Source organism: Lissotriton vulgaris, chromosome 7 (genome assembly GCF_964263255.1).
Source record: "Lissotriton vulgaris chromosome 7, aLisVul1.2, whole genome shotgun sequence".
NCBI classification, from domain to species: Eukaryota; Metazoa; Chordata; class Amphibia; order Caudata; family Salamandridae; genus Lissotriton; species Lissotriton vulgaris.
The window spans coordinates 1,525,036,198-1,525,058,653 of NC_141695.1; the positions used below are offsets into that span (position 1 = coordinate 1,525,036,198).

Here is a 22,456-nt window from a genome sequence, read left to right on the forward strand (position 1 = left end):
TTATGTATAATCAATGGGAACATTGTTCTACACCACCTAAAAGCAGTTCTAAAGCATTTTTTGAGAAATTCAAATACTTCTCAGGGTTTAACACCAGTGATGCAGAAACGTTTTAATATAAACTGTTAGATAAAACAGGAATGAAAACAATGCTGACAAATTCTAAATTGATATATTCAGAAGCATTTTATGACAAAATGATGACATTTGGTTTTGATTATTGGAAAAATAATATTGAAACGAAAACAATTTGGGGTACAAAAGATTGGCAGGTGCAAGGCATAGAAGCACTGTTTAGAACCTGCATGATACCAGAACAAATGTTATTTTTAAATGACACAATACACCAAACATCTTGTCTTGGCCTAGCTAAGATCAAAGACCTTAAAACACCGTCTATTCCGAAGCCAATACCAGAAAATGCAACCGCTGATATTGAGTTAGACGTGTCACAAATTTTACATTTCAACAGAACAAATCCTGATTGGAAAAAGTGGTTAATCTGGCCTACAGACACAAATAGCTGTCAAGATAGATTCCTGAATAAAACACAGGGGTTAAAAATGACCAGATTAGACTCGAGATACTCCCAGAGACAACATCCAGGGATTATAACAACATACAGTGTAGGGAAACTCTGCCTTGAATGGCTAACTTCGTCCACACTGGCTGAAATTAAGCAACACTTGTCTTTACTAAAAGATGGTGCTGATTTGCGCGATTTCATTCTTGGACCACGCAAACAGCGTCAAAAGCGTTTCATAGCGACCAGTATCTATGCTGCTTACAACGAGGCTTGGAAAGTAAAGCAAGTTGAAACTGCTGAAAAAATACGAGAAATTGATCGTATTAATTTGGAGAAATCACTTTCTGTGGTAGACAATGGGTTAATGACTCTGTCTTCCAGAATATATTCGTTGGACAATATTGTATCCTCTGCCTTTGATGTGATAGACAGAGATTTGCTAATGTTACAACATGGCCAGTCTCAATTACGCTCTATTATAGAATTAGGCTGGACGCTGCAAAATCTTCGTTCAGGCTATGTGCCTTGGCGTTTAATCAACACAACGTCATTATTTTCCAGTTTTAACCTTACTGATAAACAGATCAGTTTGGCACAGAAAGGAGCAGACTATACAATCCTGAGCATCGAAAAACTCGAGAGATTACCATTGACAATGTCAGAGAGTCCTGTCATTGAATGGATAATACACGGAATTATCACAATTCCGATAACAACTTTCCGATTTAAAAAGTGCCTTGAGTACATACCTGCCGGCCAATATGAACAATTGGGTAAAGGATATGTAAAATCTGAATGGAAATTACCATACACTCATTCTTGCTATAGTGACAGCGACAAAAATGTATTTCTTAGTGGTGAGAACTGTAAACATTCACTAAGCGGTATACTTTTGTGTCAGGGTATTAATTTACACGGAGCATGTGATGGAAATTCTAACAACCTTTCATGCCACCAGCTAGTCACACCTGCAACTCAGATAGAGCCCTTCTTTATGCAACTTTCGAACGGGAGTTACATTCTTAGAACGGATCACAGATGTTGTGGCCTCGTGCCAGGGAAAAGTTATCTAGTAGAAGTAACATCCATGGTCAAATGCTGTATGCAAGCATTGTTTCCGAGTGGGCCTGCAGACATAGTGACTCCCATCTGGCCTCGTCTGAATCTCTATTCTATACGAATTGATACATTAAGCAAAATGAAATCTGTACTTTTACAGATAACAGTGCCTATAACGTCATCAAAAGAGACGTATGCTCTTCTAGTTGCAAGGACAGCTACTGAAGTTCATGACCTTTTATCAACAAATTGCCCCGTGCATTTCGTAGAAATGTTCAGCCAACTCCTTAACATGTCTAGTGCAACAAGCATCCCAGGCATATTTAAGACAGTCTTTACGGGACTGCTAACACCCTTCCAGGCAATTTTGGGAATCTTTCCTAATTTTGTGCACTCCGTTTTTGGCGGCATACCATTATTTTTGGGACTTGTCGCAGGGATTCTATTTTTGACCCTCCTGCTTCGTTATGGCAAGCCTCGGCTCAGACATAGCTCCCATGGGAATGGAAGAGACAATCCTAGCAATGCGCTACCGGGACAGGATAACTAACGTCCTTGGATTGGCCAGGCTGAGAGATCTAAACATGACCTGGTTCCTTTCATTCAGACCGATATGGCAAAATTGCATTTTACCTGTGCTACGGTGTATGCTTTGCGGCGATGAATGCGTGTTGGACATCTGTCTTTCACTTCCATCAGCAGTACCAATGGACGTCGATACTTTGCTCAGTCCAATAACGGCTCACGCATTGTGTTGTCCCCAGCGGCTACCAATCCTGATGACGGCATTCGTGGAGACTCCTGTACTACAGCCAAGTGGTAACAGTGGAGCGAGTGACAAAAGCAACATCATCCAGGTACAACGTTCTGTGAGCATTGCTGGTCCCGACTATGATGACAGCAATCATTCTCACACCTGCCAAGTTGCAGCGCTATCTAATTTGGTTGAACTATCACCTGAATTTGTAGACCAATTCTTTGAGAGCCTGTCTGATACGATGTTCTCACCCGTACAGAAACAATAACTTTTAGAAGCTTTCCGAAACACAGCGTTCCCATGAACTCTGAATTCGGCCTTCAGTTTTGATCAACAAAAACTGCCAAGAGCTTTGGAAATCTATTTTTCCCCGTTCAAGCAATAATTCTTTGAATTGGACAATTTTTAATATTGACCCTTTTTGGCACGAACAATTCTTTGCTTAACGTAAAAACTATTCTTAGAGAACAGAAGCTTCACACTTCTATTTCTAAACACATCTAGAGACATAACAACATTACACCAGCCTCTAGCACACATGTTATTACAATGCATTTTTATGTGATGATTTATCTCGCCCTTCTTCTGTCAGAGATACTTCATGTGTAATTCCTTTTGCATAATCGTTCATTGATTTCATATGCAATAATTTTTTGAATGATTTCTATCCTTTAAAAAACGTACAGTACCTAAATTCATGTATTACAAGTACGCCTATTTCGAATGCATTTATGTATTTTGGGGTGGGCAATGTTACACATGCATCTAATTGCTTTAGTTTTAGTAATTTTGATGGACATTAACCCGTGGAGTGGGTGTTGCGTGTTTATCTAGGTTCCTGATCGATACTGCAGGGCTCGACAAATCCGAAAAATGGTACTAGTCCTGCTGGTCTAGTACCATGGAAAATCCCCTCGACCTGACTGCAACCCACTTGACCTCCGTCTCTGAAAACGGAGCAAAAGTGACAAGTTAACAAGATTTAAAGGCATCTTTATTGCTCATTCCCTTAATGAGCAATAAAAATGCCTTTAAATCATGTTATCTTGTCACTTTTGCTCTGTTTTCAAAGACAGAGGACAAAAGTTAGTTTGACTTCCTACTCGCCAGAAAGGGCGAGTAGGACCTAAAAATAGCTCGTCCTCATCCATTCTCCCTTGCAAATGCGAGCGGGCGAGTGGATTTGTCGAGCCCTGTACTGTGACCTTATGCCCCTATTCAGCTATAAATCCATTTATTCCCTATATTGGCATAACCGTTCAAGTGCGATTTTCTGAAAAGTCATCGCTGGCCTCACACGAACAGAGTCACATTCCAGCATAGCTCTCTGCCACTTCCTTTGCGACCAATTAGTGCAATGACAGAGCAGAAGTCACTATCTGATATTCCTAGATTAACACTCCGAGTTCTTCAACAAGATAAAAACTCAGCAAACCTGGAAATCCCCGCTTGCTGTGTTTTGATTAGTAATGGAACTCTAATGAGCAACTGATAACTATCACTTCCGAGTGACATCTTTAATTGACGTCTTATGTCCAGCAAACTTGCGTCAAACCCGGCACCTGTCAGGTATAAATATTACCAACGTTGCCTTAAGCAATGCGAGCTACTGTTGCTGATGCCAGCTGCCTGCAAGACCCCGTGTTGGTAAATCTAGCACTCTGTCGCTGCAGCCTGCTGTCCCTGTGGTGGTGAAGCTGCTGATACCATTATCGCTGCTAAAGCGCGAACTATGGTGCAGTACGCTTAGGAGCTGAACAGCCGTCCTCTGCGAAGACATCCAGCAGATTCCAGCTGCCCGCGGACGCTGTCCCCCCTCCTTCCTCGACGCGCTGAAGAGACCCGCTGCCTTTCTCCTGCAGAGAAATCCAGCCCCGGCGTTTCCAGGTCTACCCTCGCGGGTGACTGGGATATCGAGAGTGACCCCTGAAAGAGATGCCAATCCTCCATCATTCTATTCAGAGGTATGGTGTTGACTAAACCCTTAGACGAGAATTCTTGAAACAAACCTTGGCAAAACCAACTTAACTTAAAGCTACTTACTTACTCCCCTTCCACGTGTTAGGCTTAGGTCAGGCACACTGGGGTAGGCTTAGTTAGAAGCACCAGTTGAGTATGTTAGCCTAATGTATATATGACTGTATATATGTTTTATTACTTTTAAACCATTGTATGGCTAAGAAACCATATCAATGCTTTTACAGTTCTATTTCGCAATCCTTATCTTACTGTACGTACTTTTTATAGTAACAATTCTTGCAATTGTGGCAATACATTTCTCTTGTACGAGAAGAAAGACTGTTCAATAAATGTTAACCCTTTATTGACAAACGCCCGTCTCTCTATTTTCTACATCTCGTGAAAGTAAACTGCACTAGACTGACTGAGTGAAATACATGTCTATTGTTTCACACGACCCTAGAGATTGACTCTTGATCTGAGGAGCAAAGTTGTCATGTTGCACGGTTGTTGGAAAACTGAATCCCTTCTTGTCTGTGCCAAGGAAGCTGATCACTTCCTATGCAGAGAAGAAAGTTTCCAGTGACCTCTGAGCTAGTTGGTAACACAACCCAATTAAGTTTAGCATAGTCAGTGGAGGCCTGGAATATCCGCAGTTCCACGTCGATACTACTGTTTATGTTATTCCAATGCGCAGGGCCTAGTGGGAAACTAGGAACTACACTACATACTTAGAAGGTTGGTTAATTAGGACATCCACGTCTCAGGAAGCTCAGCTTTATTACAATTGGCGTGCAATCTCCTACAAACGTTAGTCCTTCAGGTCAACCACAAGTCGACCTCTGTCCCAGTTCAAACCTTACATTATCTAGGAGCTTCCATCGACACAATACGGGCAAAAGTGTGTCTTTCGGATTAGAAACACTGTCAGACAACACTACCTCAGGGGGTCTCGCAAGAGGGGGAGGATGACCCCCCTGCCTCCTTATGTATCTCCTGTACTTTTTTTGCAGTCACCGTGGGACACCTCCAACACGAGTTATAGCTGTACCTTTAACTCCTCGGCCTTTCCCTTCCTGGAGGCATGCTCTTCGCTGACGACTGGATCACATGCACCTATCGGGAACCTGGAGGAGGACGGGGTTGCCCTTTCAACCAGTGAAGAAAGAGAGGAGGCCGTCACTCACTGGGACCACGGAAGTTGGGAACTCCGAGGAAACCGAAGAGGAGTTGCGGATTCCGACGTAGAAGACAGTCAAGCCGCACCGCATCCTGAAGGACCGGACACGTCAGGAGTGCAGAGTCATCCTTCTTCGAGGAGCCAAGAGCAGAAGCCGGACCCGATCCGGTACAGTGAGGCAGCCTGCCATGCCCACCGAGGAGCGCGGTTCCCAGAGGTACGTTCCCGGGTGAAAGGCTGGTTCAAAAGGGGGACGCCCGCAAATACCCGTAACCTAGGGGAGGGAGGAAACCCTCAGTCTTAAACACCGGGGAGCCCATATCGTTTTAGTTTGTTTGACTTTTGCTTTCATGCACAACCTTACGTACGGCGCTGGTGATGGTTTGTGGTGTTCTTCCCTCAGTCCCTAACCCCTCGCACAAGCAAGGACAAAAAGAGTCCTGAGTAACCTTGGTTTTTTTTTCTTTGTTTTTTTTTTGTGTGTTCGGAGTTCCAACCATGACCTACCGGAAAGTAACAACGGAGATTGCCAAAGCACAGACGCCTAGGATTTAAGACATCTCATAGCTAAACCAAACTTATTTTGTTTGGACTGATTCATTTTGATTTTAAAATATTACTGAGAAGATTGAATAACAGTCTTCTGAAAGCAATTTTGAGAGTCTCACTGATTGAATCCCCACAAATAGTGTCAGAAGTGGGATTCCATCCATTGTAAACAGAATGGAGAACCCGCTCCACCAACTCATTGCCGGACTGAATAAATTAGAATGGGCTTTAGAAAGATACATGAAGGCAGCCCAAGCGGACAGAGAACTGTTTAGTACCACAATGAGTCAACAAATGGAGGGTTTGTATAAACTCTCTGACCGACAAGAGGACGTCTCCAAGGACATGACACCACACCAGGGCTCCTAGTCATCTTTTCCCAATATTTTCCTTCAAAAATATGTTGTAGGGGAAGACCCAGATTCGTTCCTCAGTAATTTTAAACAAGCAGCTCGGGCATCAGGATGGCCGGAAAGCAAGTGACCTTTCTTTTTGGCTCCCCTATTAACAGGGGAAGCACAGGCCGCTTACCAAGTGGCTAACCAGAACGGCAAAGCCGGTTATAGCGAGATAAAGGAGGTCATCCTAGACCAGCTAGGACTAGACGCCGAGGCGTACAGGGTAAGATTCAGAAAAGAGAAGGGCAACCCTGGAGATACGCCCAAGACACTCTTTCATAGACTGAAAACGGCTGCACACAAATCGCTTAAGCCACAAGAACATACAAAGGAAGAAATTATGTTCCTAATTTACCTAGAGCAGTTTCTGGAAGCGCTACTTTCTCCTACCCAGAGATGGCTAAGACAACACACTGGTCTTTCCCTAGACCAAACAGTAGAAATGGCCACCACTTACTCTAGGGCCCAACCAAGAATCCCTGTTTGGGAAGGGGAAAACATACCTTGCATCCCCACGAATAAACTGGAGAAGAGAAATACGGGCAAAGCCCCACTAGAAGCTGCCAAAGTCTGTCCCTCAAAAGCAGTAGCACCCACCACAAAAGGACCTCAGTGCTTCGATTGTGGCACCTGGGGACATATCGACCGCTTCTGTCCCCAGAAACGAAACTCTGAGGAACCCATGGATGTCAGCTATCTTTCACATCACGTCATGTATACGGAAGAGATGGGTACAGGATTCTATGTAAGTCTTGTCATTGACTGGGTACATGTTAGAACACTTCTATATTCCGGGTGCCGACAATCAGTCATCCAGAGCTCCTTAGTCAAAACCGAGAATATTTTGATACATCGTCAAATCTCTATTAGTTGTGTCCATAGGGATGTTAAAATCTACCCATCCGCTTCCATCATAGTCAGAACGCCAGAAGGCAGTGAGCTTCCCATTATGGTAGGTGTCCTCCCTAACCTTCCAGAAAAGCTCATATTAGGGATTGACCATCCAGAATTTATGAAATACCTAGGAATAAAGATTAAAGCCTATCACAAAAAAACCTCTGTCTATCTCACTCAGGTCCCGTTGCAGGGAGATAAAAATTTCCATTATGTCCAGAAAAACGACTCTACATTACAAATGGCATGGCAACAATCAACCCTTCCCATCACAACCTAACCGGCTTTTATAAAAGAAATGATCTTCTATATAGAAAAAGTAGCCCAACCGCTCCTTCTCAACTTCTAGTGCCCCACAGCTTTAGGGAACAGGCCATGTTCTTTGCACATGCTCAACTCCTCGCCGGTCATACAGGAGCACTGAAAACTAGCCAAAACATCTTAAACCATTTTTACTGGCCTGGCATACACGCACAAATAACTAAATATTGACGGGAGTGCGAGGTATGCCAACGTAAAAACCCGTATAGACCCCCCACTGCCCCTTTACAACCTTTAATCATTATTAGGAAGCCATTTGAACGCATTGGTATGGACCTTATCGGTCCCCTCCCTAAATCTCGAAAGGATCCTCAATACGCCCTAGTCATCATCGATTATGCCACCGATATCCTGAGGCTTTTCCTTTACGTTCCCCCAACACGGTCACCATCTGTGAGAAGCTGGTGGATTTATTTTCCGGGTGGGGTTCCCTCGGGAGATCCTTACGGATCAGGGCACACTCTTCGTCTCTCGTCTGATGGGTCAGGTGTGTAGGAGCCTAGACATAACCCAAATTAGGACATCAGTTTATCATCCCCAGACAGATGGTTTATGTGAACGATACAACGGTACAATAAAACTGATCCTGAAAAATATGATGAGGGCCGAGGTGCAGATTGGGATGCATTACTACCCCTAGCTTTGTTTGTCATCCGCTGTCAGAAACAGAGCAGTCTGGGTTGCTCACCGTTCAAACTCTTGTACGGGCGTCAACCTCACACCCTCCTCGAGATGACTAAGGAAGCCTGGGAAAAAGAAACACCCGAAGAAATCCAGACTTTGTTGGATTATTCAAGGGGATTGAGGACGAGGCTGTCCAAATTGCGGGAGTTTGCACATAGCAACCTGGACAAAGCTCAACAGAAGCAGCAGGTATTCTATGATAAGGGTAAGAAATGGCAGCATCTCCAGGTCCATGATTGGGTTTTGGTTTTATTACCCTCGGTACTTCCCAAGGGCCGATCCCAATGGAAAGGACCCTATGAGATCATTGAGAAGCTGGGCCTCACTACATACAAACTTCGCCTTTCTAAAAACAAAACTCAGATATTTCATATAAACCTTTTTTTTAAAAATGGTTAGGTCCTACTCCAAAAACCAATTTGGTAACAACAACCACGGAAACCACGCTGCACCTTCTTGACATAAACAAAGACTTGCAAAAGACGAGAGAGAGTCCCTGGATTCTTTACTGTCCTCCTTCTCAGAGACCTTTTCTGATAGGCCCGGTCAGACCTCTCTGGTTGAACATTCCATTCCCTCCATACCCGGGAAGGTCATTCGACACCCACCATACAGAATTCCCGCTGCTCGTTGAGCTGCTGTTGAAAACGAGATCCAGAACATGCTCAAGGCCGGCATCATAAAACCTTCCAAAAGTGCATGGTCCTCGCCTATAGTCCTGGTCCCAAAACCCAATGGTACAATAAGATTCTGTATAGACTTTAGGGCAGTAAATGCAATCACCCAGTTCGATTCTTACCCTTTACCCCGAGTGGATGAATTAGTTGAACGATTGGGGGAAGCCCGATATATCACAACCTTAGACCTGACTAAAGATTATTGGCAAGTCCCCCTTTAACCACAAGACCAACATAAAACAGTTTTCGCCACACCATCTGGCCTCTATGAATTTACTGTATTACCCTTCGGTCTACATGGGGCGCCTGCCCCCTTTCACCGCCTCGTGGATATCGTCCTAAAAGAACATCAGGGGTATGCATCAGCCTACCTCAATGATATCATTATCTTCAGCTCTGACTGGAACACCTGTCACATTGCCGAAATGTTTTTCAGGCCCTCCAAACAGCGAGACTACACATTAACTCAAAAAAATCTAGAGTAGCATATCCAAAGGTACGATACCTAGGGTATCTTCTAGGGAATGGACAGATAGAACCTCAACAAGAGAAAGTACAGGCCATCACTAATGCTCCTTTTCCCACAACAAAGAAAGAACTCTGAGCGTTCTTAGGTTTGCTTGGTTACTATCGTAGGTTCATCCCATGTTATGCTCACATAGCTGCCCCATTAACTGATCTGCTCAGAAAGGGAACCAGGGAAAAGGAGCTTCTATCACCACCCTCACAGGCCATCCAAGCCTTCTCTGAACTAAAAAGTACCATCACTTCTCACCCGGTGCTTATGTCCCCTAATTTCAACCGCACATTCATTCTTCAAACCGATGCCTCCGAGACCGGTTCGGGTGCAGTACTTTCACAGGAAACCGAGGATGGCATAGAATGTCCAGTCGCTTTTATTAGCCGGAAACTGTTCCCACGTGAAAAGAACTATCCAGTCATTGAAAAGAAGTGTTTGCCGGTTAAATGGGCGGTTGAAAAACTGTAATGCTATCTAGAAGGAACCACGTTTCGCCTGTATACGGACCATGCCCCCTCCAATAGTTGTGCCGTAATAAGGGGAACAACGCCAGGGTTCTAAGGTGGTTCCTCTCCCTTCAGCCCTACTCCTTTTCAGTCCACCATTGTAAGGGTAGTTGTAATACAAATGCAGACTTTCTCTCCCGTGTACCTCAGCTCCCCGAGCGGGAACTGTCCAGGGGAGGGATGTGTCAGACAACACTACCTCGGGGGGTCTCGCAAGAGGGGGAGGATGACGCCCTGCCTCCTTATGTATCTCCTGTACTTTTCTTGCAGTCACCGTGGGACACCTCCAGCACGAGTTATAGCGGTACCTTTAACTCCTCTGCCTTTCCCTTCCGGCAGGCGAGGTCTTCGCTGACGACTGGGTCACATGCACCTATCGGGACCCTGGAGGAGGACGAGGTTGCCCTTTTAACCAGAGAAGAAAGAGAGGAGGCAGTCACTCACGGGGACCACGGAAGTTAGGAACTCCGAGGAAACCGAAGAGGAGTTGCGGATTCCGACGTAGAAGTCAGTCAATGTCGGGAGTGCAGAGTTGTCCGTCTTCGAGGAACCAAGAGCGGGAGCCGGACCCTGGGGAATATACTTTATTGTTTGATTAATAACAATCATTACAATGGTGAAGATGCATCCATAATAAAACATATATCGCGGATAGTTATTAAAATATTTAGATTTGTGCCATCACGATGAGAATAAAAGATAAAGTTCATCAGAAAATAATTTAAAATGCTAGAAACCTATTTTTTATAATAATAAAATGTATTAACTTGTCTAGACAGTACGACCCCCCCCTTTTTTTTTTTTTAAAGAAGTAATTAAAAAGGCAGTTGTAAACCATAATTATCCATTATAATATTTCTTTCCATCTGCTAGGGCCCCAGGCAAAAATTTGTTATTAAGAAACAATAATTAATAATGCTGGTAATGTAGTTCCGTATTTGTTGTGAGGTTCCTGGAATTGCAATTCAATTTATATAATAAAACCCTGCATACGAAACTTATTGCACAACCTGATGTAGGCTCCACGCCCTACTGCTTGGTGGTCTTGAAGACCGAACTCAAGACTTATTTGAGCGGGGGAGGAGGATTTAGGTAAGCCCAGTACCTGTTTGAATATTCTTGTTATTATTTTGTTCATGTGACTGTTGTCTTTCCCTTGCATGATCTCCTGGCTGTAGGTGAGAAAATTGAAGATTTTTGCCTTCATTACGGTTATAAGTGGGGTTAGACTAGGACCTGACAGTTGCCTTGCAAGAGTCTTAAAAACCACCTTTAGCTTCTACCTCGTCTCTATGTTTAGAGAATGTTCCCTTTTTGTCTAGTTGAAGCACCAGATACTTATAAGAAAGTAGTCTCTGCAAGCCAACCCTGGTGTGACTAAGCAGGACCAGATCGTCCGCATACAGTAAGTTACTAACTCTTGTCCCAGCGAGTTTTGGAGGATGAGAATTAACTTTGTCAAGTAACTCTGACAAATCGGAAATGAAGAGGTTGAAGAGAAGAGGCGCCAGCACGCACCCTTGTTTCACTCCGCGGGTTGTTTGTATTTTCCTTGAGATGTGTGATCCACCCCCAAGTTTTATACGGATCCATGTGTTAGAATGTAGCACAATTATGGCTTGTAGTAACACAGGTGGAATTCCCCATTTTCGCAGTTTGAGCCATAATCGGCTTCGGGGAACGCCGTTGAAGGTGGCCTTAAAGTCAACAATTTTTGATTTTTTGCGTCCCAGGACGCCAGGTCTTGAAGGAGCAGCTTAGCATAGAATTTCGATTCCACGTCCAGTAGGGTGATCATCCTATACTTTTTCGGGTCTGATCTCTTACCACCTTTATAAATTGGATGTATAATAGCTCCTTGCCATGATTCCGGTAATACCGAGTTAATCCAGCCATAGGAAAAAAGAGATGCCAATTGTTTGGCCCAGAATTCTGTATCCTGTTTGAACAGAGACTGGAGTAAACCATTTGGCCCTGACGCTCCATTGCTAAAACCAGGTATACTGAACTTCTCACTCAGTACAAGAAAGCCATATTAGACACAAAGAAAGACTATTTCTCCTCAAAAATCCAACTAGCGGAGAACCGGCCGAGAGAAATCTTTTCTATCATCCAAGACCTCGCCTTTTCCGACAGAGCTTCACTCAAACCATCACCCTCTCAATCACTATGCGACTCCCTTAATCACTTCTTCCTAGATAAAATTAGTAAAATTAAAATTAAAATTCCCCCCCCATCCCCGACCTTCACGGACCACCGACGTCCTCCAGCCACCGCTAATCTGGACTCAATTCCCCCCCTATCGACCGACTCATTTCTTTCCATTCTTCCGTTGGTCAAGTCCGGCTCCCCGCTGGACCCCTGCCCTGCTTACATCTTAAAGCAGATTTACACCTTCTGCCCCTCACCACCTTTAGCGCTCCTCAATAGCTCACTGGCTCAGGGCATCGTTACCCCAGCACTTAAATCAGCAGTGATCGTACCGATCCTTAAAAAACCTGGAGCGGACCCTTCCGACCCTGCTAACTTCCGTCCAATCTCCCTCTTGCCTTTCCTGGCAAAGGTATTGGAACGACACGTGGTCAAAACACTGAGTGACTTCGTGGAAAGTCATGGGGTCTTGGCCCCAAGACAGGCTGGCTTCCGCCCAGCCCACTCAACTGAGTCCGTCATAACATCAGTTCTGGATAACCTCCGACAAGGAATGGACACCAATCAACATCAGGCCCTGATCCTCCTAGATCTTTCCGCCGCATTCGACACCGTGGACCATACCATCTTACTTTCACGGGTCGAGGCGGCGGGAATTCGAGGAACAGCCCTACTATGGTTGTCCTCCTTCTTGAGCGGTCGGACTCAGGCGGTTCGTCTGGGAGAGTTCTCTGTGGAATCTTTACCCATCCAGTGCGGTGTCCCCCAGGGTTCCTCACTATCCCCCCTTTTATTTAATCTCTACATCGCCCCCCTTATTTTTGCTTTACAGCAGCTGGAGGTCTCTGTGTACAACTATGCAGACGATCTCCAGCTCATCTTCCACCTGTCCTCTGCTCCAGAGTCCATGTCTAAGGTTCAGTCCATCATGACCTTTATCCAGGACTGGATGAACTTCAACCACCTGAAACTCAACCCCGACAAAACGGAGTTGGTGTTGACAGGTGGTTGCTCCAGTCCCTGGTCCCCCTCCTTCTGGCCCCCATCATTAGGTCCCCCACCCACTCCTGTATCCTCTGTCAAAACCCTTGGCTTCAAAATCAATAACCAACTTTCCTTACATTCCCAAGTCTCTGCTGTGGTGTCATCAGCTTTTCTGTCGCTCAGGACTATCCGCAGAGTCTCACGATTTTTCGCCCCAGACGCGCTCAAACTAATTCTTCTGGCCATGGTGACATCGCGCCTAGATTATGGCAATGTCCTCTACCATGGCATGCCTGACTACCTCATGAGGCGCCTCCAGCTGGTTCAAAACCAGGCCGCCCGGCTGGTTTTTAACCTTTCTAAATCGCACCATGTTACTCCTCTTCTTCTTTCCCTCCATTGGCTCCCTGTCCGGCAGCGCGTCTTATTCAAGCTTGGCTGCACTATCTTTAAAGCCAGGATAGGCTCCGCCCCTTCCTTCATCAACTCAGCTATACAATCCTATACTCCGTCACGAGACCTCCGATCCTCCTCCCACCACCTTCTCGTGGTTCCCCGTTTCAAACGGAAGAAATGGGGTGGTTCCAAGTTTGCTACCACGGGCCCAGCTTTCTGGAACTCTCTCCCACTGTCCCTCAGAACCTGCACTCATTACCCCCTCTTCCGCAGAGATCTCAAGACTTTCCTCTTTACCCAAGCCTTCCCAACCTGAATCTCTTCACCGTTCCCCTGTTCCGACCGACTGAGTAGCTGTTATCAGTGAGCGCCAAGAAACCGCCAGGTGTACGAGCGCTATACAAATTTCCTTCAAATTCAAATTAAATTCAAATTCATCTGAGCGGCCCTCGGTTATAATTCGAGCTATGTTTTCCGTAATGATTCCCAGGGTTGTTGGAGCACTTTGTGATGTTTCTGTGGGCTGTGGCAAAGATTTCATATCAGTTGTCGATGGAGCACCTGTATATAATTCAGCGAGGTTTCCTAGTGTCTTAACATCCATCATGCCTAATGGTTGGCATGTGTTGAGTTGTAGAGCCATGGCTGGTGGTCTGACCAATGGGGCATCTTTTTCTGGTTCCTCAAAATGAGTTGTTAAAGAGGATACCCATTGAGCTTCAGAGTATTAGCGCTGCTTTGTACTCCTTGTTTGTGTGTTTTAGAATTAACAAGTGACCAGAAGGGTTTTAGATTATCGTTTTTACTTGCATGTATCAGTTCTAGCCAGAACTGCTCAGAGCGTTTCTTTTTCTTGGTGAATATTGCGTGTCGGAGTGCTTTTTGGGCTTGCTTATAATTGTTTAGATTATAGTCTTCCCCTGGAAGTCTACGTGCCTGTCTTAGGGCACTATTACGTGCTGATTTTAATTTCCTGATTTCACCTGTTATTATTGCCTGATTTCCTTTTTCGGGTTTTCGTGTGGTACGTGGAAATTATTTAAGCAGTTCCCGGGAGAAGAGCTCCCATGATGTAGTGGGCAGGGATGTAGCAGTACTCATTGAATCTCGCTGAGCTCTACATTGGCTCATTATTGCTGGTATAGTTGGATCAGTACATTTCTACCTTTTGAGATTTTCAGTATAGTTACCTTCTGCAGTCTGGCTAGTCGTGGCGAGATGTGCTAAGTGAAATGACAGGGTGGTCACGTGGGGGCAATGGTCACTGTCTCCTCGAACAGCTATGGTGTAGTTCTCGATAAAAGGAAGGATTTCCTTGCTACATATGGTATAATCTAGGAAGGAAAGGGTTGACCGTTTGATCCTGTCCAGTTGGGAGGATTATCCTTGGGGAACCGACCGTTTAAGATTGTGTAACCCAGAGCACTGAGTTGTAGCACCATGTATTCGCCTAGTTTGCTGTATTTAATGCCAATGGGTTTTATTTGTTCCAGAATGTCTGGCCATGGTGCTTCATACTCTTCCGGAAGTTCTTGAAAAAGATTTGTGTTGTAGTCACTGGATACTATGCCTGCTGGTCTTTTATAGTTACTTTGTATGTTACACAAAACCTGGGTTAGATGGTTAAACTTCTTTTTTTTTTTCTCCCTGGCGCTTGGTGAGATGTAGATATTGATCAGGATCAGTTGTTCGGTCTGTGTGGAATTGTTAATCATTACTCCAGAAATCCAATCTTCTTCATATGTCAATTGTGTGATATTAACATTTAACTTGGCTGAAATGTAAATTGGGAGACCACCGCTGGGTCGGCCAACTTATGCAGCCTCTGAGCAGGTGTTCTATATTCCAAATAGCCTTCTACTGGGAGGCTGACCATGGACCATGTTTCCTGCAATAGTATACCCTCGTGATTTTTAAAAAACGTTATCACATCTGGGGATTGAAGTTTTGGAGGAAGGCCATTGATGTCCATGAGCACAGTAAGAGACCAGGTTGGGTTCAATTGTGATTTCCCCCATCCAGGGCCGCTGGCAGCCAGGCCCAGTCAATCGCTGTGGTTTTGGCCTCCTTGATTTTTGGGTGGGTCGCCCTTACTGGGGATCGGCCTTTGGCTGATCTTAAGATTGAGAAGGATTTTGGACCCTGTTTATCGGGTATGGCCGGGGGTTTTACAAGGACCGAAGGATACTGTGCGAAGCAGCCAGCCACGCCCATGGCGGAGGGTGGCTTCCAGAGGTACGTTCCCGGGTGAAAGGCTGGTTCAAAAGGGTGATGCCCGCAAATATCCGTAACCTAGGGGTGGGAGGAAACCCTCAGTCTTAAACACCTGGGAGCCGTATCATTTTAGTTGGTTTGACTTTTGCTTTCATGCACAACCTTGCGTACGGCGTTGGTGACGGTTTGTGGTGTTCTTCCCTCACTCCCTAGCCCCTCGCACAAGCAAGGACAATAAGAGTCCTTAGAAACCTTGTTTTTTTTTTTTTGTCTGTGTTCGGAGTTCCAACCGTGACGTACCGGAAAGGAACAACGGAGATTGCCAAAACACAGACGTCTAGGAGTTAGGACATCTCATAGCTAAACCAAACTTATTTTGTTTGGACTGATTCATTTTGATTTGAAAATATTACCGAGAAGATTGAATAAAAGTCTTCTGACCGCAATTTTGAGAGTCTCACTGATTGAATCCCCACAGACATGAAAGCCTCTCATCCAATGGTGAGAACAGTATTTTCCCTCCTTGGCTTCCTGCGTCTTTCTCATACCAAATGGCCATCTCCAAAAGCGCCCTCTACAGGAATGTCTTAAGGACCAGTGGAACCAACTGGCAGGCAATTGGGAAGGCAGGATACAACTATCCCTTCATGCAGAGCTGTGCCTGAAATGGTAGTGCTTTCTAACCAATTTTTGAGGTACGCCATTTAATCAGAAAATTCCTCCTCAAACCACAGTCATGGATGCCTCATGGGATGGGCAACCCACATGGATCACCTCCAAATCCAGGGAACGTTGTCACAGAGAGAATAGACACACTATATCATTCCTCTCGAGCAGCATGCAGTCCATCTGGCACTGAAGGCGTTTAATCCATCGTGCAGAATCCACTCCCTGCATGTTCAAACAGACAGTACAACAACCATGTACTACCTCAACAAGCAGGGAGGTACGAGGTCCAGTTCCTTGTCACACGAGCCCCAGACAATCCGAAAATGGCTTCTAGCCATGGGTCGTATAATTATATCAACCCCCCTTCCAGGTCCAGAATGCTCAAGCTGATCCCTCAGCAGACTCATGCAAGAAAACCATGAGTGGATCTTAAATGACGATGTTGTTCAAAATATCTTTCAACAGGGGAACTTCGGCCATTGACTTGTTTTCCACCGCAGAAAACAAAAAATGCCAAAGCTTCGCTTCGAGGTACTTCAAGCTAAGGTCGCTGGGGAATGCCCTATGGATCAAATCATCTGGCAGATTTCTCTACGCTTTTCTTCCAGTACTGATCCCAACAGTCCTCATCAAGTTGTCCCTGTTGAGAACAAAGATGATCCTCTTAGCTCCGGAGTGGCCACATAAATGGTCATTCACGACCTCTTTCACCGGTCCGTCCATCCACATCGCAATCTGCCACGCAGACCACACCTGCTAACGAAGTTCAGAGGTCAGATGGTACAGCCTAATCTCTCTCCAATGAATTTGGCGGCATGGCTCTTGAGCTAGTGCAGTACAGAGCCTTGATTCTGCCCCAAGACTGTATTGATATCCTGAAAGAGGCTAAGCGCCTTCAACATGTTCCGCATATGCCTTTAACTGGAATAGATTTTGCATATGATGTTTGTAGGAAAGTGCCCCTTTTTGCATGGTTGCCCCCCACTGATGTTGATGGTCTTTGACTAAGTGTGCCATGAGTTCCTGCTAACCAGGTACCCAGGGCCTATGTTTTTCCCTAAAACTGTACCTTTCCAACCCCAATTGGCACCTCTCTGCCCACATGTAAGTCCCTTGTAAAAAGTACCATGGGTACCAAGGGCACTGTGACTAGGGAAGGCCTCTAAGGACGGCAGCACCAATTGGACCATCCTTAGAGGCCCTGTACCTTACACACACACTGTTATTACAGGCTGTGTGTTTTGGTGCAGAGAAAAGTGAACAGTTGACATGGAAAACATGCCTGTGTGCTGTGCTTACAATCCACTGCCTATGGTATAGGTAAGACCACCCCTCTAGCTGGGTGCACTATACCATTGGTGAGGGTACAGGTGATGAGCCCTGTACAATGTCTAAGTCCATTCTTAGACAATGTAAGTGCAAAGTGAGAAGTTTGGTATTAAACTTCTTCGTACATTAAACCCGAACTGATGTCAGTGTAGGATTTAATGCCAAATGCACTCCGAGGGCATCTTAGAGATGCTCCCTGAAAATCGCCCTAACTCATGTGTCCTGGTTTACTGGCTGCTCGCCAGCTGCCACCGAGACATGTTTCTGGACCCCTGGGTCGAGAGCCTGCCGCTCTCGGGTCTTAAAACAAAGTATATCCTGGGTAGAGGTGACAATCCTCCTCCCCGAGGATGGGCAGGGTCCATGAAGGAGAAGCTTTAAAGGCAGGCCGCATTGTGAGCTGACCCTACCATTTGCTGCTCCTATCAACTAGCCCCCATCTATTTGTAGTGTAGTTCCTATATTACCAATAGGCTCTGTGCATTGGAATAATATATACTATAGAATTGACGTAGGACTTAGGTCAACTAGGTCTCTATTGAATATATTAGACTTAATTGTGAGTTCCAGCTATCTCAGAGGTCACCAGAAACTTTCTTGAATAAACAAGAAGGGATTAGTTTCTGACAACCGCATGAACATGACAACTCTGTTTCCCCAAGATAAAACGTATCTTCAGAGTTGTGGAAACAATAGATAGATATTTCACTCAGTCAATCGTGCATGCTTTATTTCACCAGAGGTGCAGAGAAATAGAGAGACGGGTGTTTTCAATAAAAGGTATTTATTATACAGTCTTCTTTCTCATGCAGAAGAAATGAACGGCTACACTCGTAATACTGGCTGTACAGTATAATGCGTACAGCAAGAAGAGTATTATGAAATAATACTGTAAAAGCATGGTATGGTTTTTGAGCCATAGAATACATACATAAATAACAATGACTAAAAAACTCAACTGGTGCTTCTAAAATACGCCTACCCCGATGTACCTAACCTAGGTCTAGTACGAGGGAAGAAGTAAGTGAGGTGTAGCATAGGTTTAGTTATTCTTTGCCAAGAATCTATCCAAGATTTCTCTTAAGGTCTAATCAGCTCCGTACCTTGGTTTAGAATGAAGGAGGTCTGGTAACTCTCTGTCTTCAGGACTTGATTTCCCAACACCCCGCTAGGGGAGTTTTGAAACACTGGAGCTGGATTTCTCGGCAAGAGAGAAGACAGCGTCTCTCTCAATGCGTCTGCTGGAGGGTTGTCTTCCTTCGGCACTTGCTGCGGCAAGCTGTGTCGATTAGGTAGATAGCCGAACTGCTCCAAAACACTATGTGTTTGCTAGGGCAAGTGTGGGCATATTTATACCTTGAAGGTGCCGAGTTTGACGTAAGGTTGGACATAATAACGTCATCAAAGACTCGCAGTTCTTTGAAAACTCCACGAGTTCTTGGACAAATCAATATTCAAGCAAGGGGAAGTCCCTGACTGCTGAAGGCAAGTTTTTCCAAGATATCGGTGTGGATTTTCAGAGCTAGTGGAAGTAGCCATGCCGTATTTGGACTGCATGGGCTAAGTCTAAATATGGTTATGATATCTATGCCTATGTAAAGTCTAGGTGATTTATACCTATATATGAGCATGAATCTGGAAAATTACACTAGGGTCCTAAAATGCTATACAACACCCACTCCACTTTATTATGTTCGACATTACTAAATTATAAGCATTTAAAACATTTCAAAAGCATGTCTTTACAATCCCACCCAAAATACATAAAATGCACTTGGAATGGTTGTACACGGAAAATTTCCATTTGTGCTGCACGCATTTGTAAAGGCAATAGTTTCATTCAAAGCATATAGTATGATACTGGCAATGCGAACCAAATGAATCATTAAATTACATTTTATGAAAATGGCTCTCAAATAGAGAAGAAAAGGTTGAGACCATTTCATAACAGAGTACATAAACTGTTTTGGTTGTGGACAAGGCCAAATATTGTCTCTTAGAAGTATTCAAAGAATTCTTGTTCTCTAATAATAGTTCTACTTTAAGCAGATTACCTAGTGCCAAAAATGTTCAATTTTGGAAAAAGTTAAATCAAATCATAGAAAAATAGAGTTCCAAAGTTAGAAGTTTGTTTTGAAAAAGCGAAGGTCGAACTCAGAGTTCATGGAACACTGTTTGCTAATTTCAAAAGTTATTCTCGTTGCCGGGAGAAAACATTAAAACATCTAAGCTGGCAAAGAAATCATCTACCACAGTAGGTGAAAGTTGGACTACTTCATTAAGTAGATCAATTGTACACAGATGAGAAGTATCGCCGTCAGCGTGATCCGCATTAGCAATGTTCGCAGTACACGGTACCTGTGTGCCTGTTCGTCCACGTATCTCACCGTCAAATGGAATTGACGGTGAGACCTCAATGAATGCCGTCATCAGGATAGGTAGCCGCTGGGGACAACATGATGCATGAGCCGTTACCGAACCAAGCAAAGCGTCAACATCCGTTGATGCTGATGGAAGTGTTAGACAAATATCCAACACGCATTCCTCTCCACAAAGCAGGCATCGCAGAAGAGGTAAGATGCAATCTTGCCAGATTGGTCTAAACGAAAGGAACCATGTGGTATTCAGATCTCTCAAACAAGCCAAGCCAAGAACCTGTGTAATTCGGTCACTATACCGCATTGCCAAAAGAGCGTTTTCCATGGTAATCTGGATATCGCTGGTGACTGGACTTGCCATATCGGAGCGGAAGGAATAAAAAATAGTATCACTGCTACGATTCCCAAGACGGGAGGCAGGCCACCGAACACAGAGTGCACGAAGTTTGGAAAAATGCCTAGGACTGCTTCAAAGGGTGCTAACAGTCCCGAAAAAACTGCCTTAAATACATGTACAATACCGCTGGTATCAGACATGTTTAAGATACAACCTAACATTTCTACGAAATGTATAGGACAGTTTGTGGATAAAAGGGCGTGTATTTCTGCAGAGGACCTTGCAACTTGCAGATCATACGTCTCTTTGGACGATGCCAGTGGCACAGTTTTTTGTAAAATGATCACTTTCACTCTGCTTAAAGTATCAATTCGTATAGAAGAGATGTTCAGTCAAGGCCATAGCGGCGACTCCCCGTCTGTCTTAGCTTTAGGAAACAATACTTGAAAACAACAAGTGACCCTGGCTGACACACTAACGAGATAGGCTATTCCTGGCATCATTCCACAACAGCTGTGATCATTTAACATTATGTAGCTTCCATTGGAAAGCTGCCTAAAAACTGGATCTATCACCGCTGCCGTAGAACCCTGCAGGTGGCACGATAGGTTAGTCGAAGAACCATCGCAGGCTCCATGTAAATTAATACCTTGACATAAAAGTGTACCACTTAGTGCATTTTTGCAATGTTTACCACTAAGAAATACCTCCTTTCCCCCACTCCAACATTTGTGTGTGTATGGTAAATCCCAAGTCGACTTTATTTATTGTTTACCCCACCTTTCATACAGGCCTGCTGGTATGTGTTTCAAGCAGTACTGAAACTGGAAAATCGTCACTGGTATTGTGATGGTGCCATGTATTATCCACTCCACGACTGGTTTCTCCGAAACGGTTAATGGTAATCTTTTCAGTTTTTCTATGCTCAGCCCCGTATAGTCTGCTGCCCTCTGTGCCAAAGAGATTTGTTTATCTGCAAGGTTAAATCCAGAAAACAATGACGTGGCGTTGATTAAATGTCAAGGCACGTAGTCTGAACAGAGATTTTGTAACGTCCAGCCTAGCAGCATTATAGAACGCAATTGAGACTGCCCATGTTGTAACATGAGCAAGTCCTGTTCTATTATATCTATGGCAGAGGATACAATGCTGTCCAAAGAATAAATTCTGGAGGACAGAGTCGTTAACCGATTGTCCACTACAGAGAGAGCTTTCTCTAAATTAATACAACCAATTTCTTGTATTCTTTCTGCAGTTTCCATTTGCATGACTTTCCATACTTCATTATAAGCAGTGTATATACCGGCGTATATGAAACATTTATGACGTGGTTTATGAGGTCCTAGTAAGAAGTCTCTTAAATCAACGCCATCTTTAAGTAAAGTTAAGTGTTGTTTTATTTCTGGAAGTGTGGATCTCTGTAGCCACTCAAGGCATAGTTTTCCTACACTGTATGTTGTAACTATCCCTGGATGTTGTCTCTGGGCATATCTTGGATCTGGCCTTTCACTGTAAACCCTTGTGTTTTGTTCAGGAATCTATCTTCACAGTAATTTGTGTCTGTGGGCCAGATTAACAATTTTTTCCAATCAGGATTAGTTCTGTTCTGTTGTAAAATATGTTTTACGTCTACCTCCTCATCTGTAGTGCTATTACTATCAGGTGTGGGCTCAGGTATGGATGGTTTGTTTAAATCCTTTATCTTAGCTATGCCAAGACAAGATGTTTGTTGAACAGTGTCATTCAAAAACATTATTTGCTCTGGGATGATACAGGCTCTGAATAAGGCTTCTAATCCCTTCACTTGCCAGTCTTTTGTGCCCCAGACAGTTTTTGTCTTAATGTTGTCTTTCCAAAAGTTGAAGCCTAATGTAGACAGCTGAGCATAAAAGGCCGCAGAATAAATTTGCTTAGTATTAGTCAACATACTTTTCATTCCTGTCTTATTAACATTTTTAAAGAAAAAAG

General features: G+C 44.2%; 1 protein-coding gene across 1 annotated transcript in view; it reads left to right on the top strand.

Annotated features, from left to right (window-relative positions):
• The window catches only part of TCTN3 (tectonic family member 3), a 420,785-nt gene that overhangs the window by 386,399 nt on the left and 11,930 nt on the right, over positions 1 to 22,456 (top strand). The gene's annotated exons all lie outside the window — the stretch shown is intronic.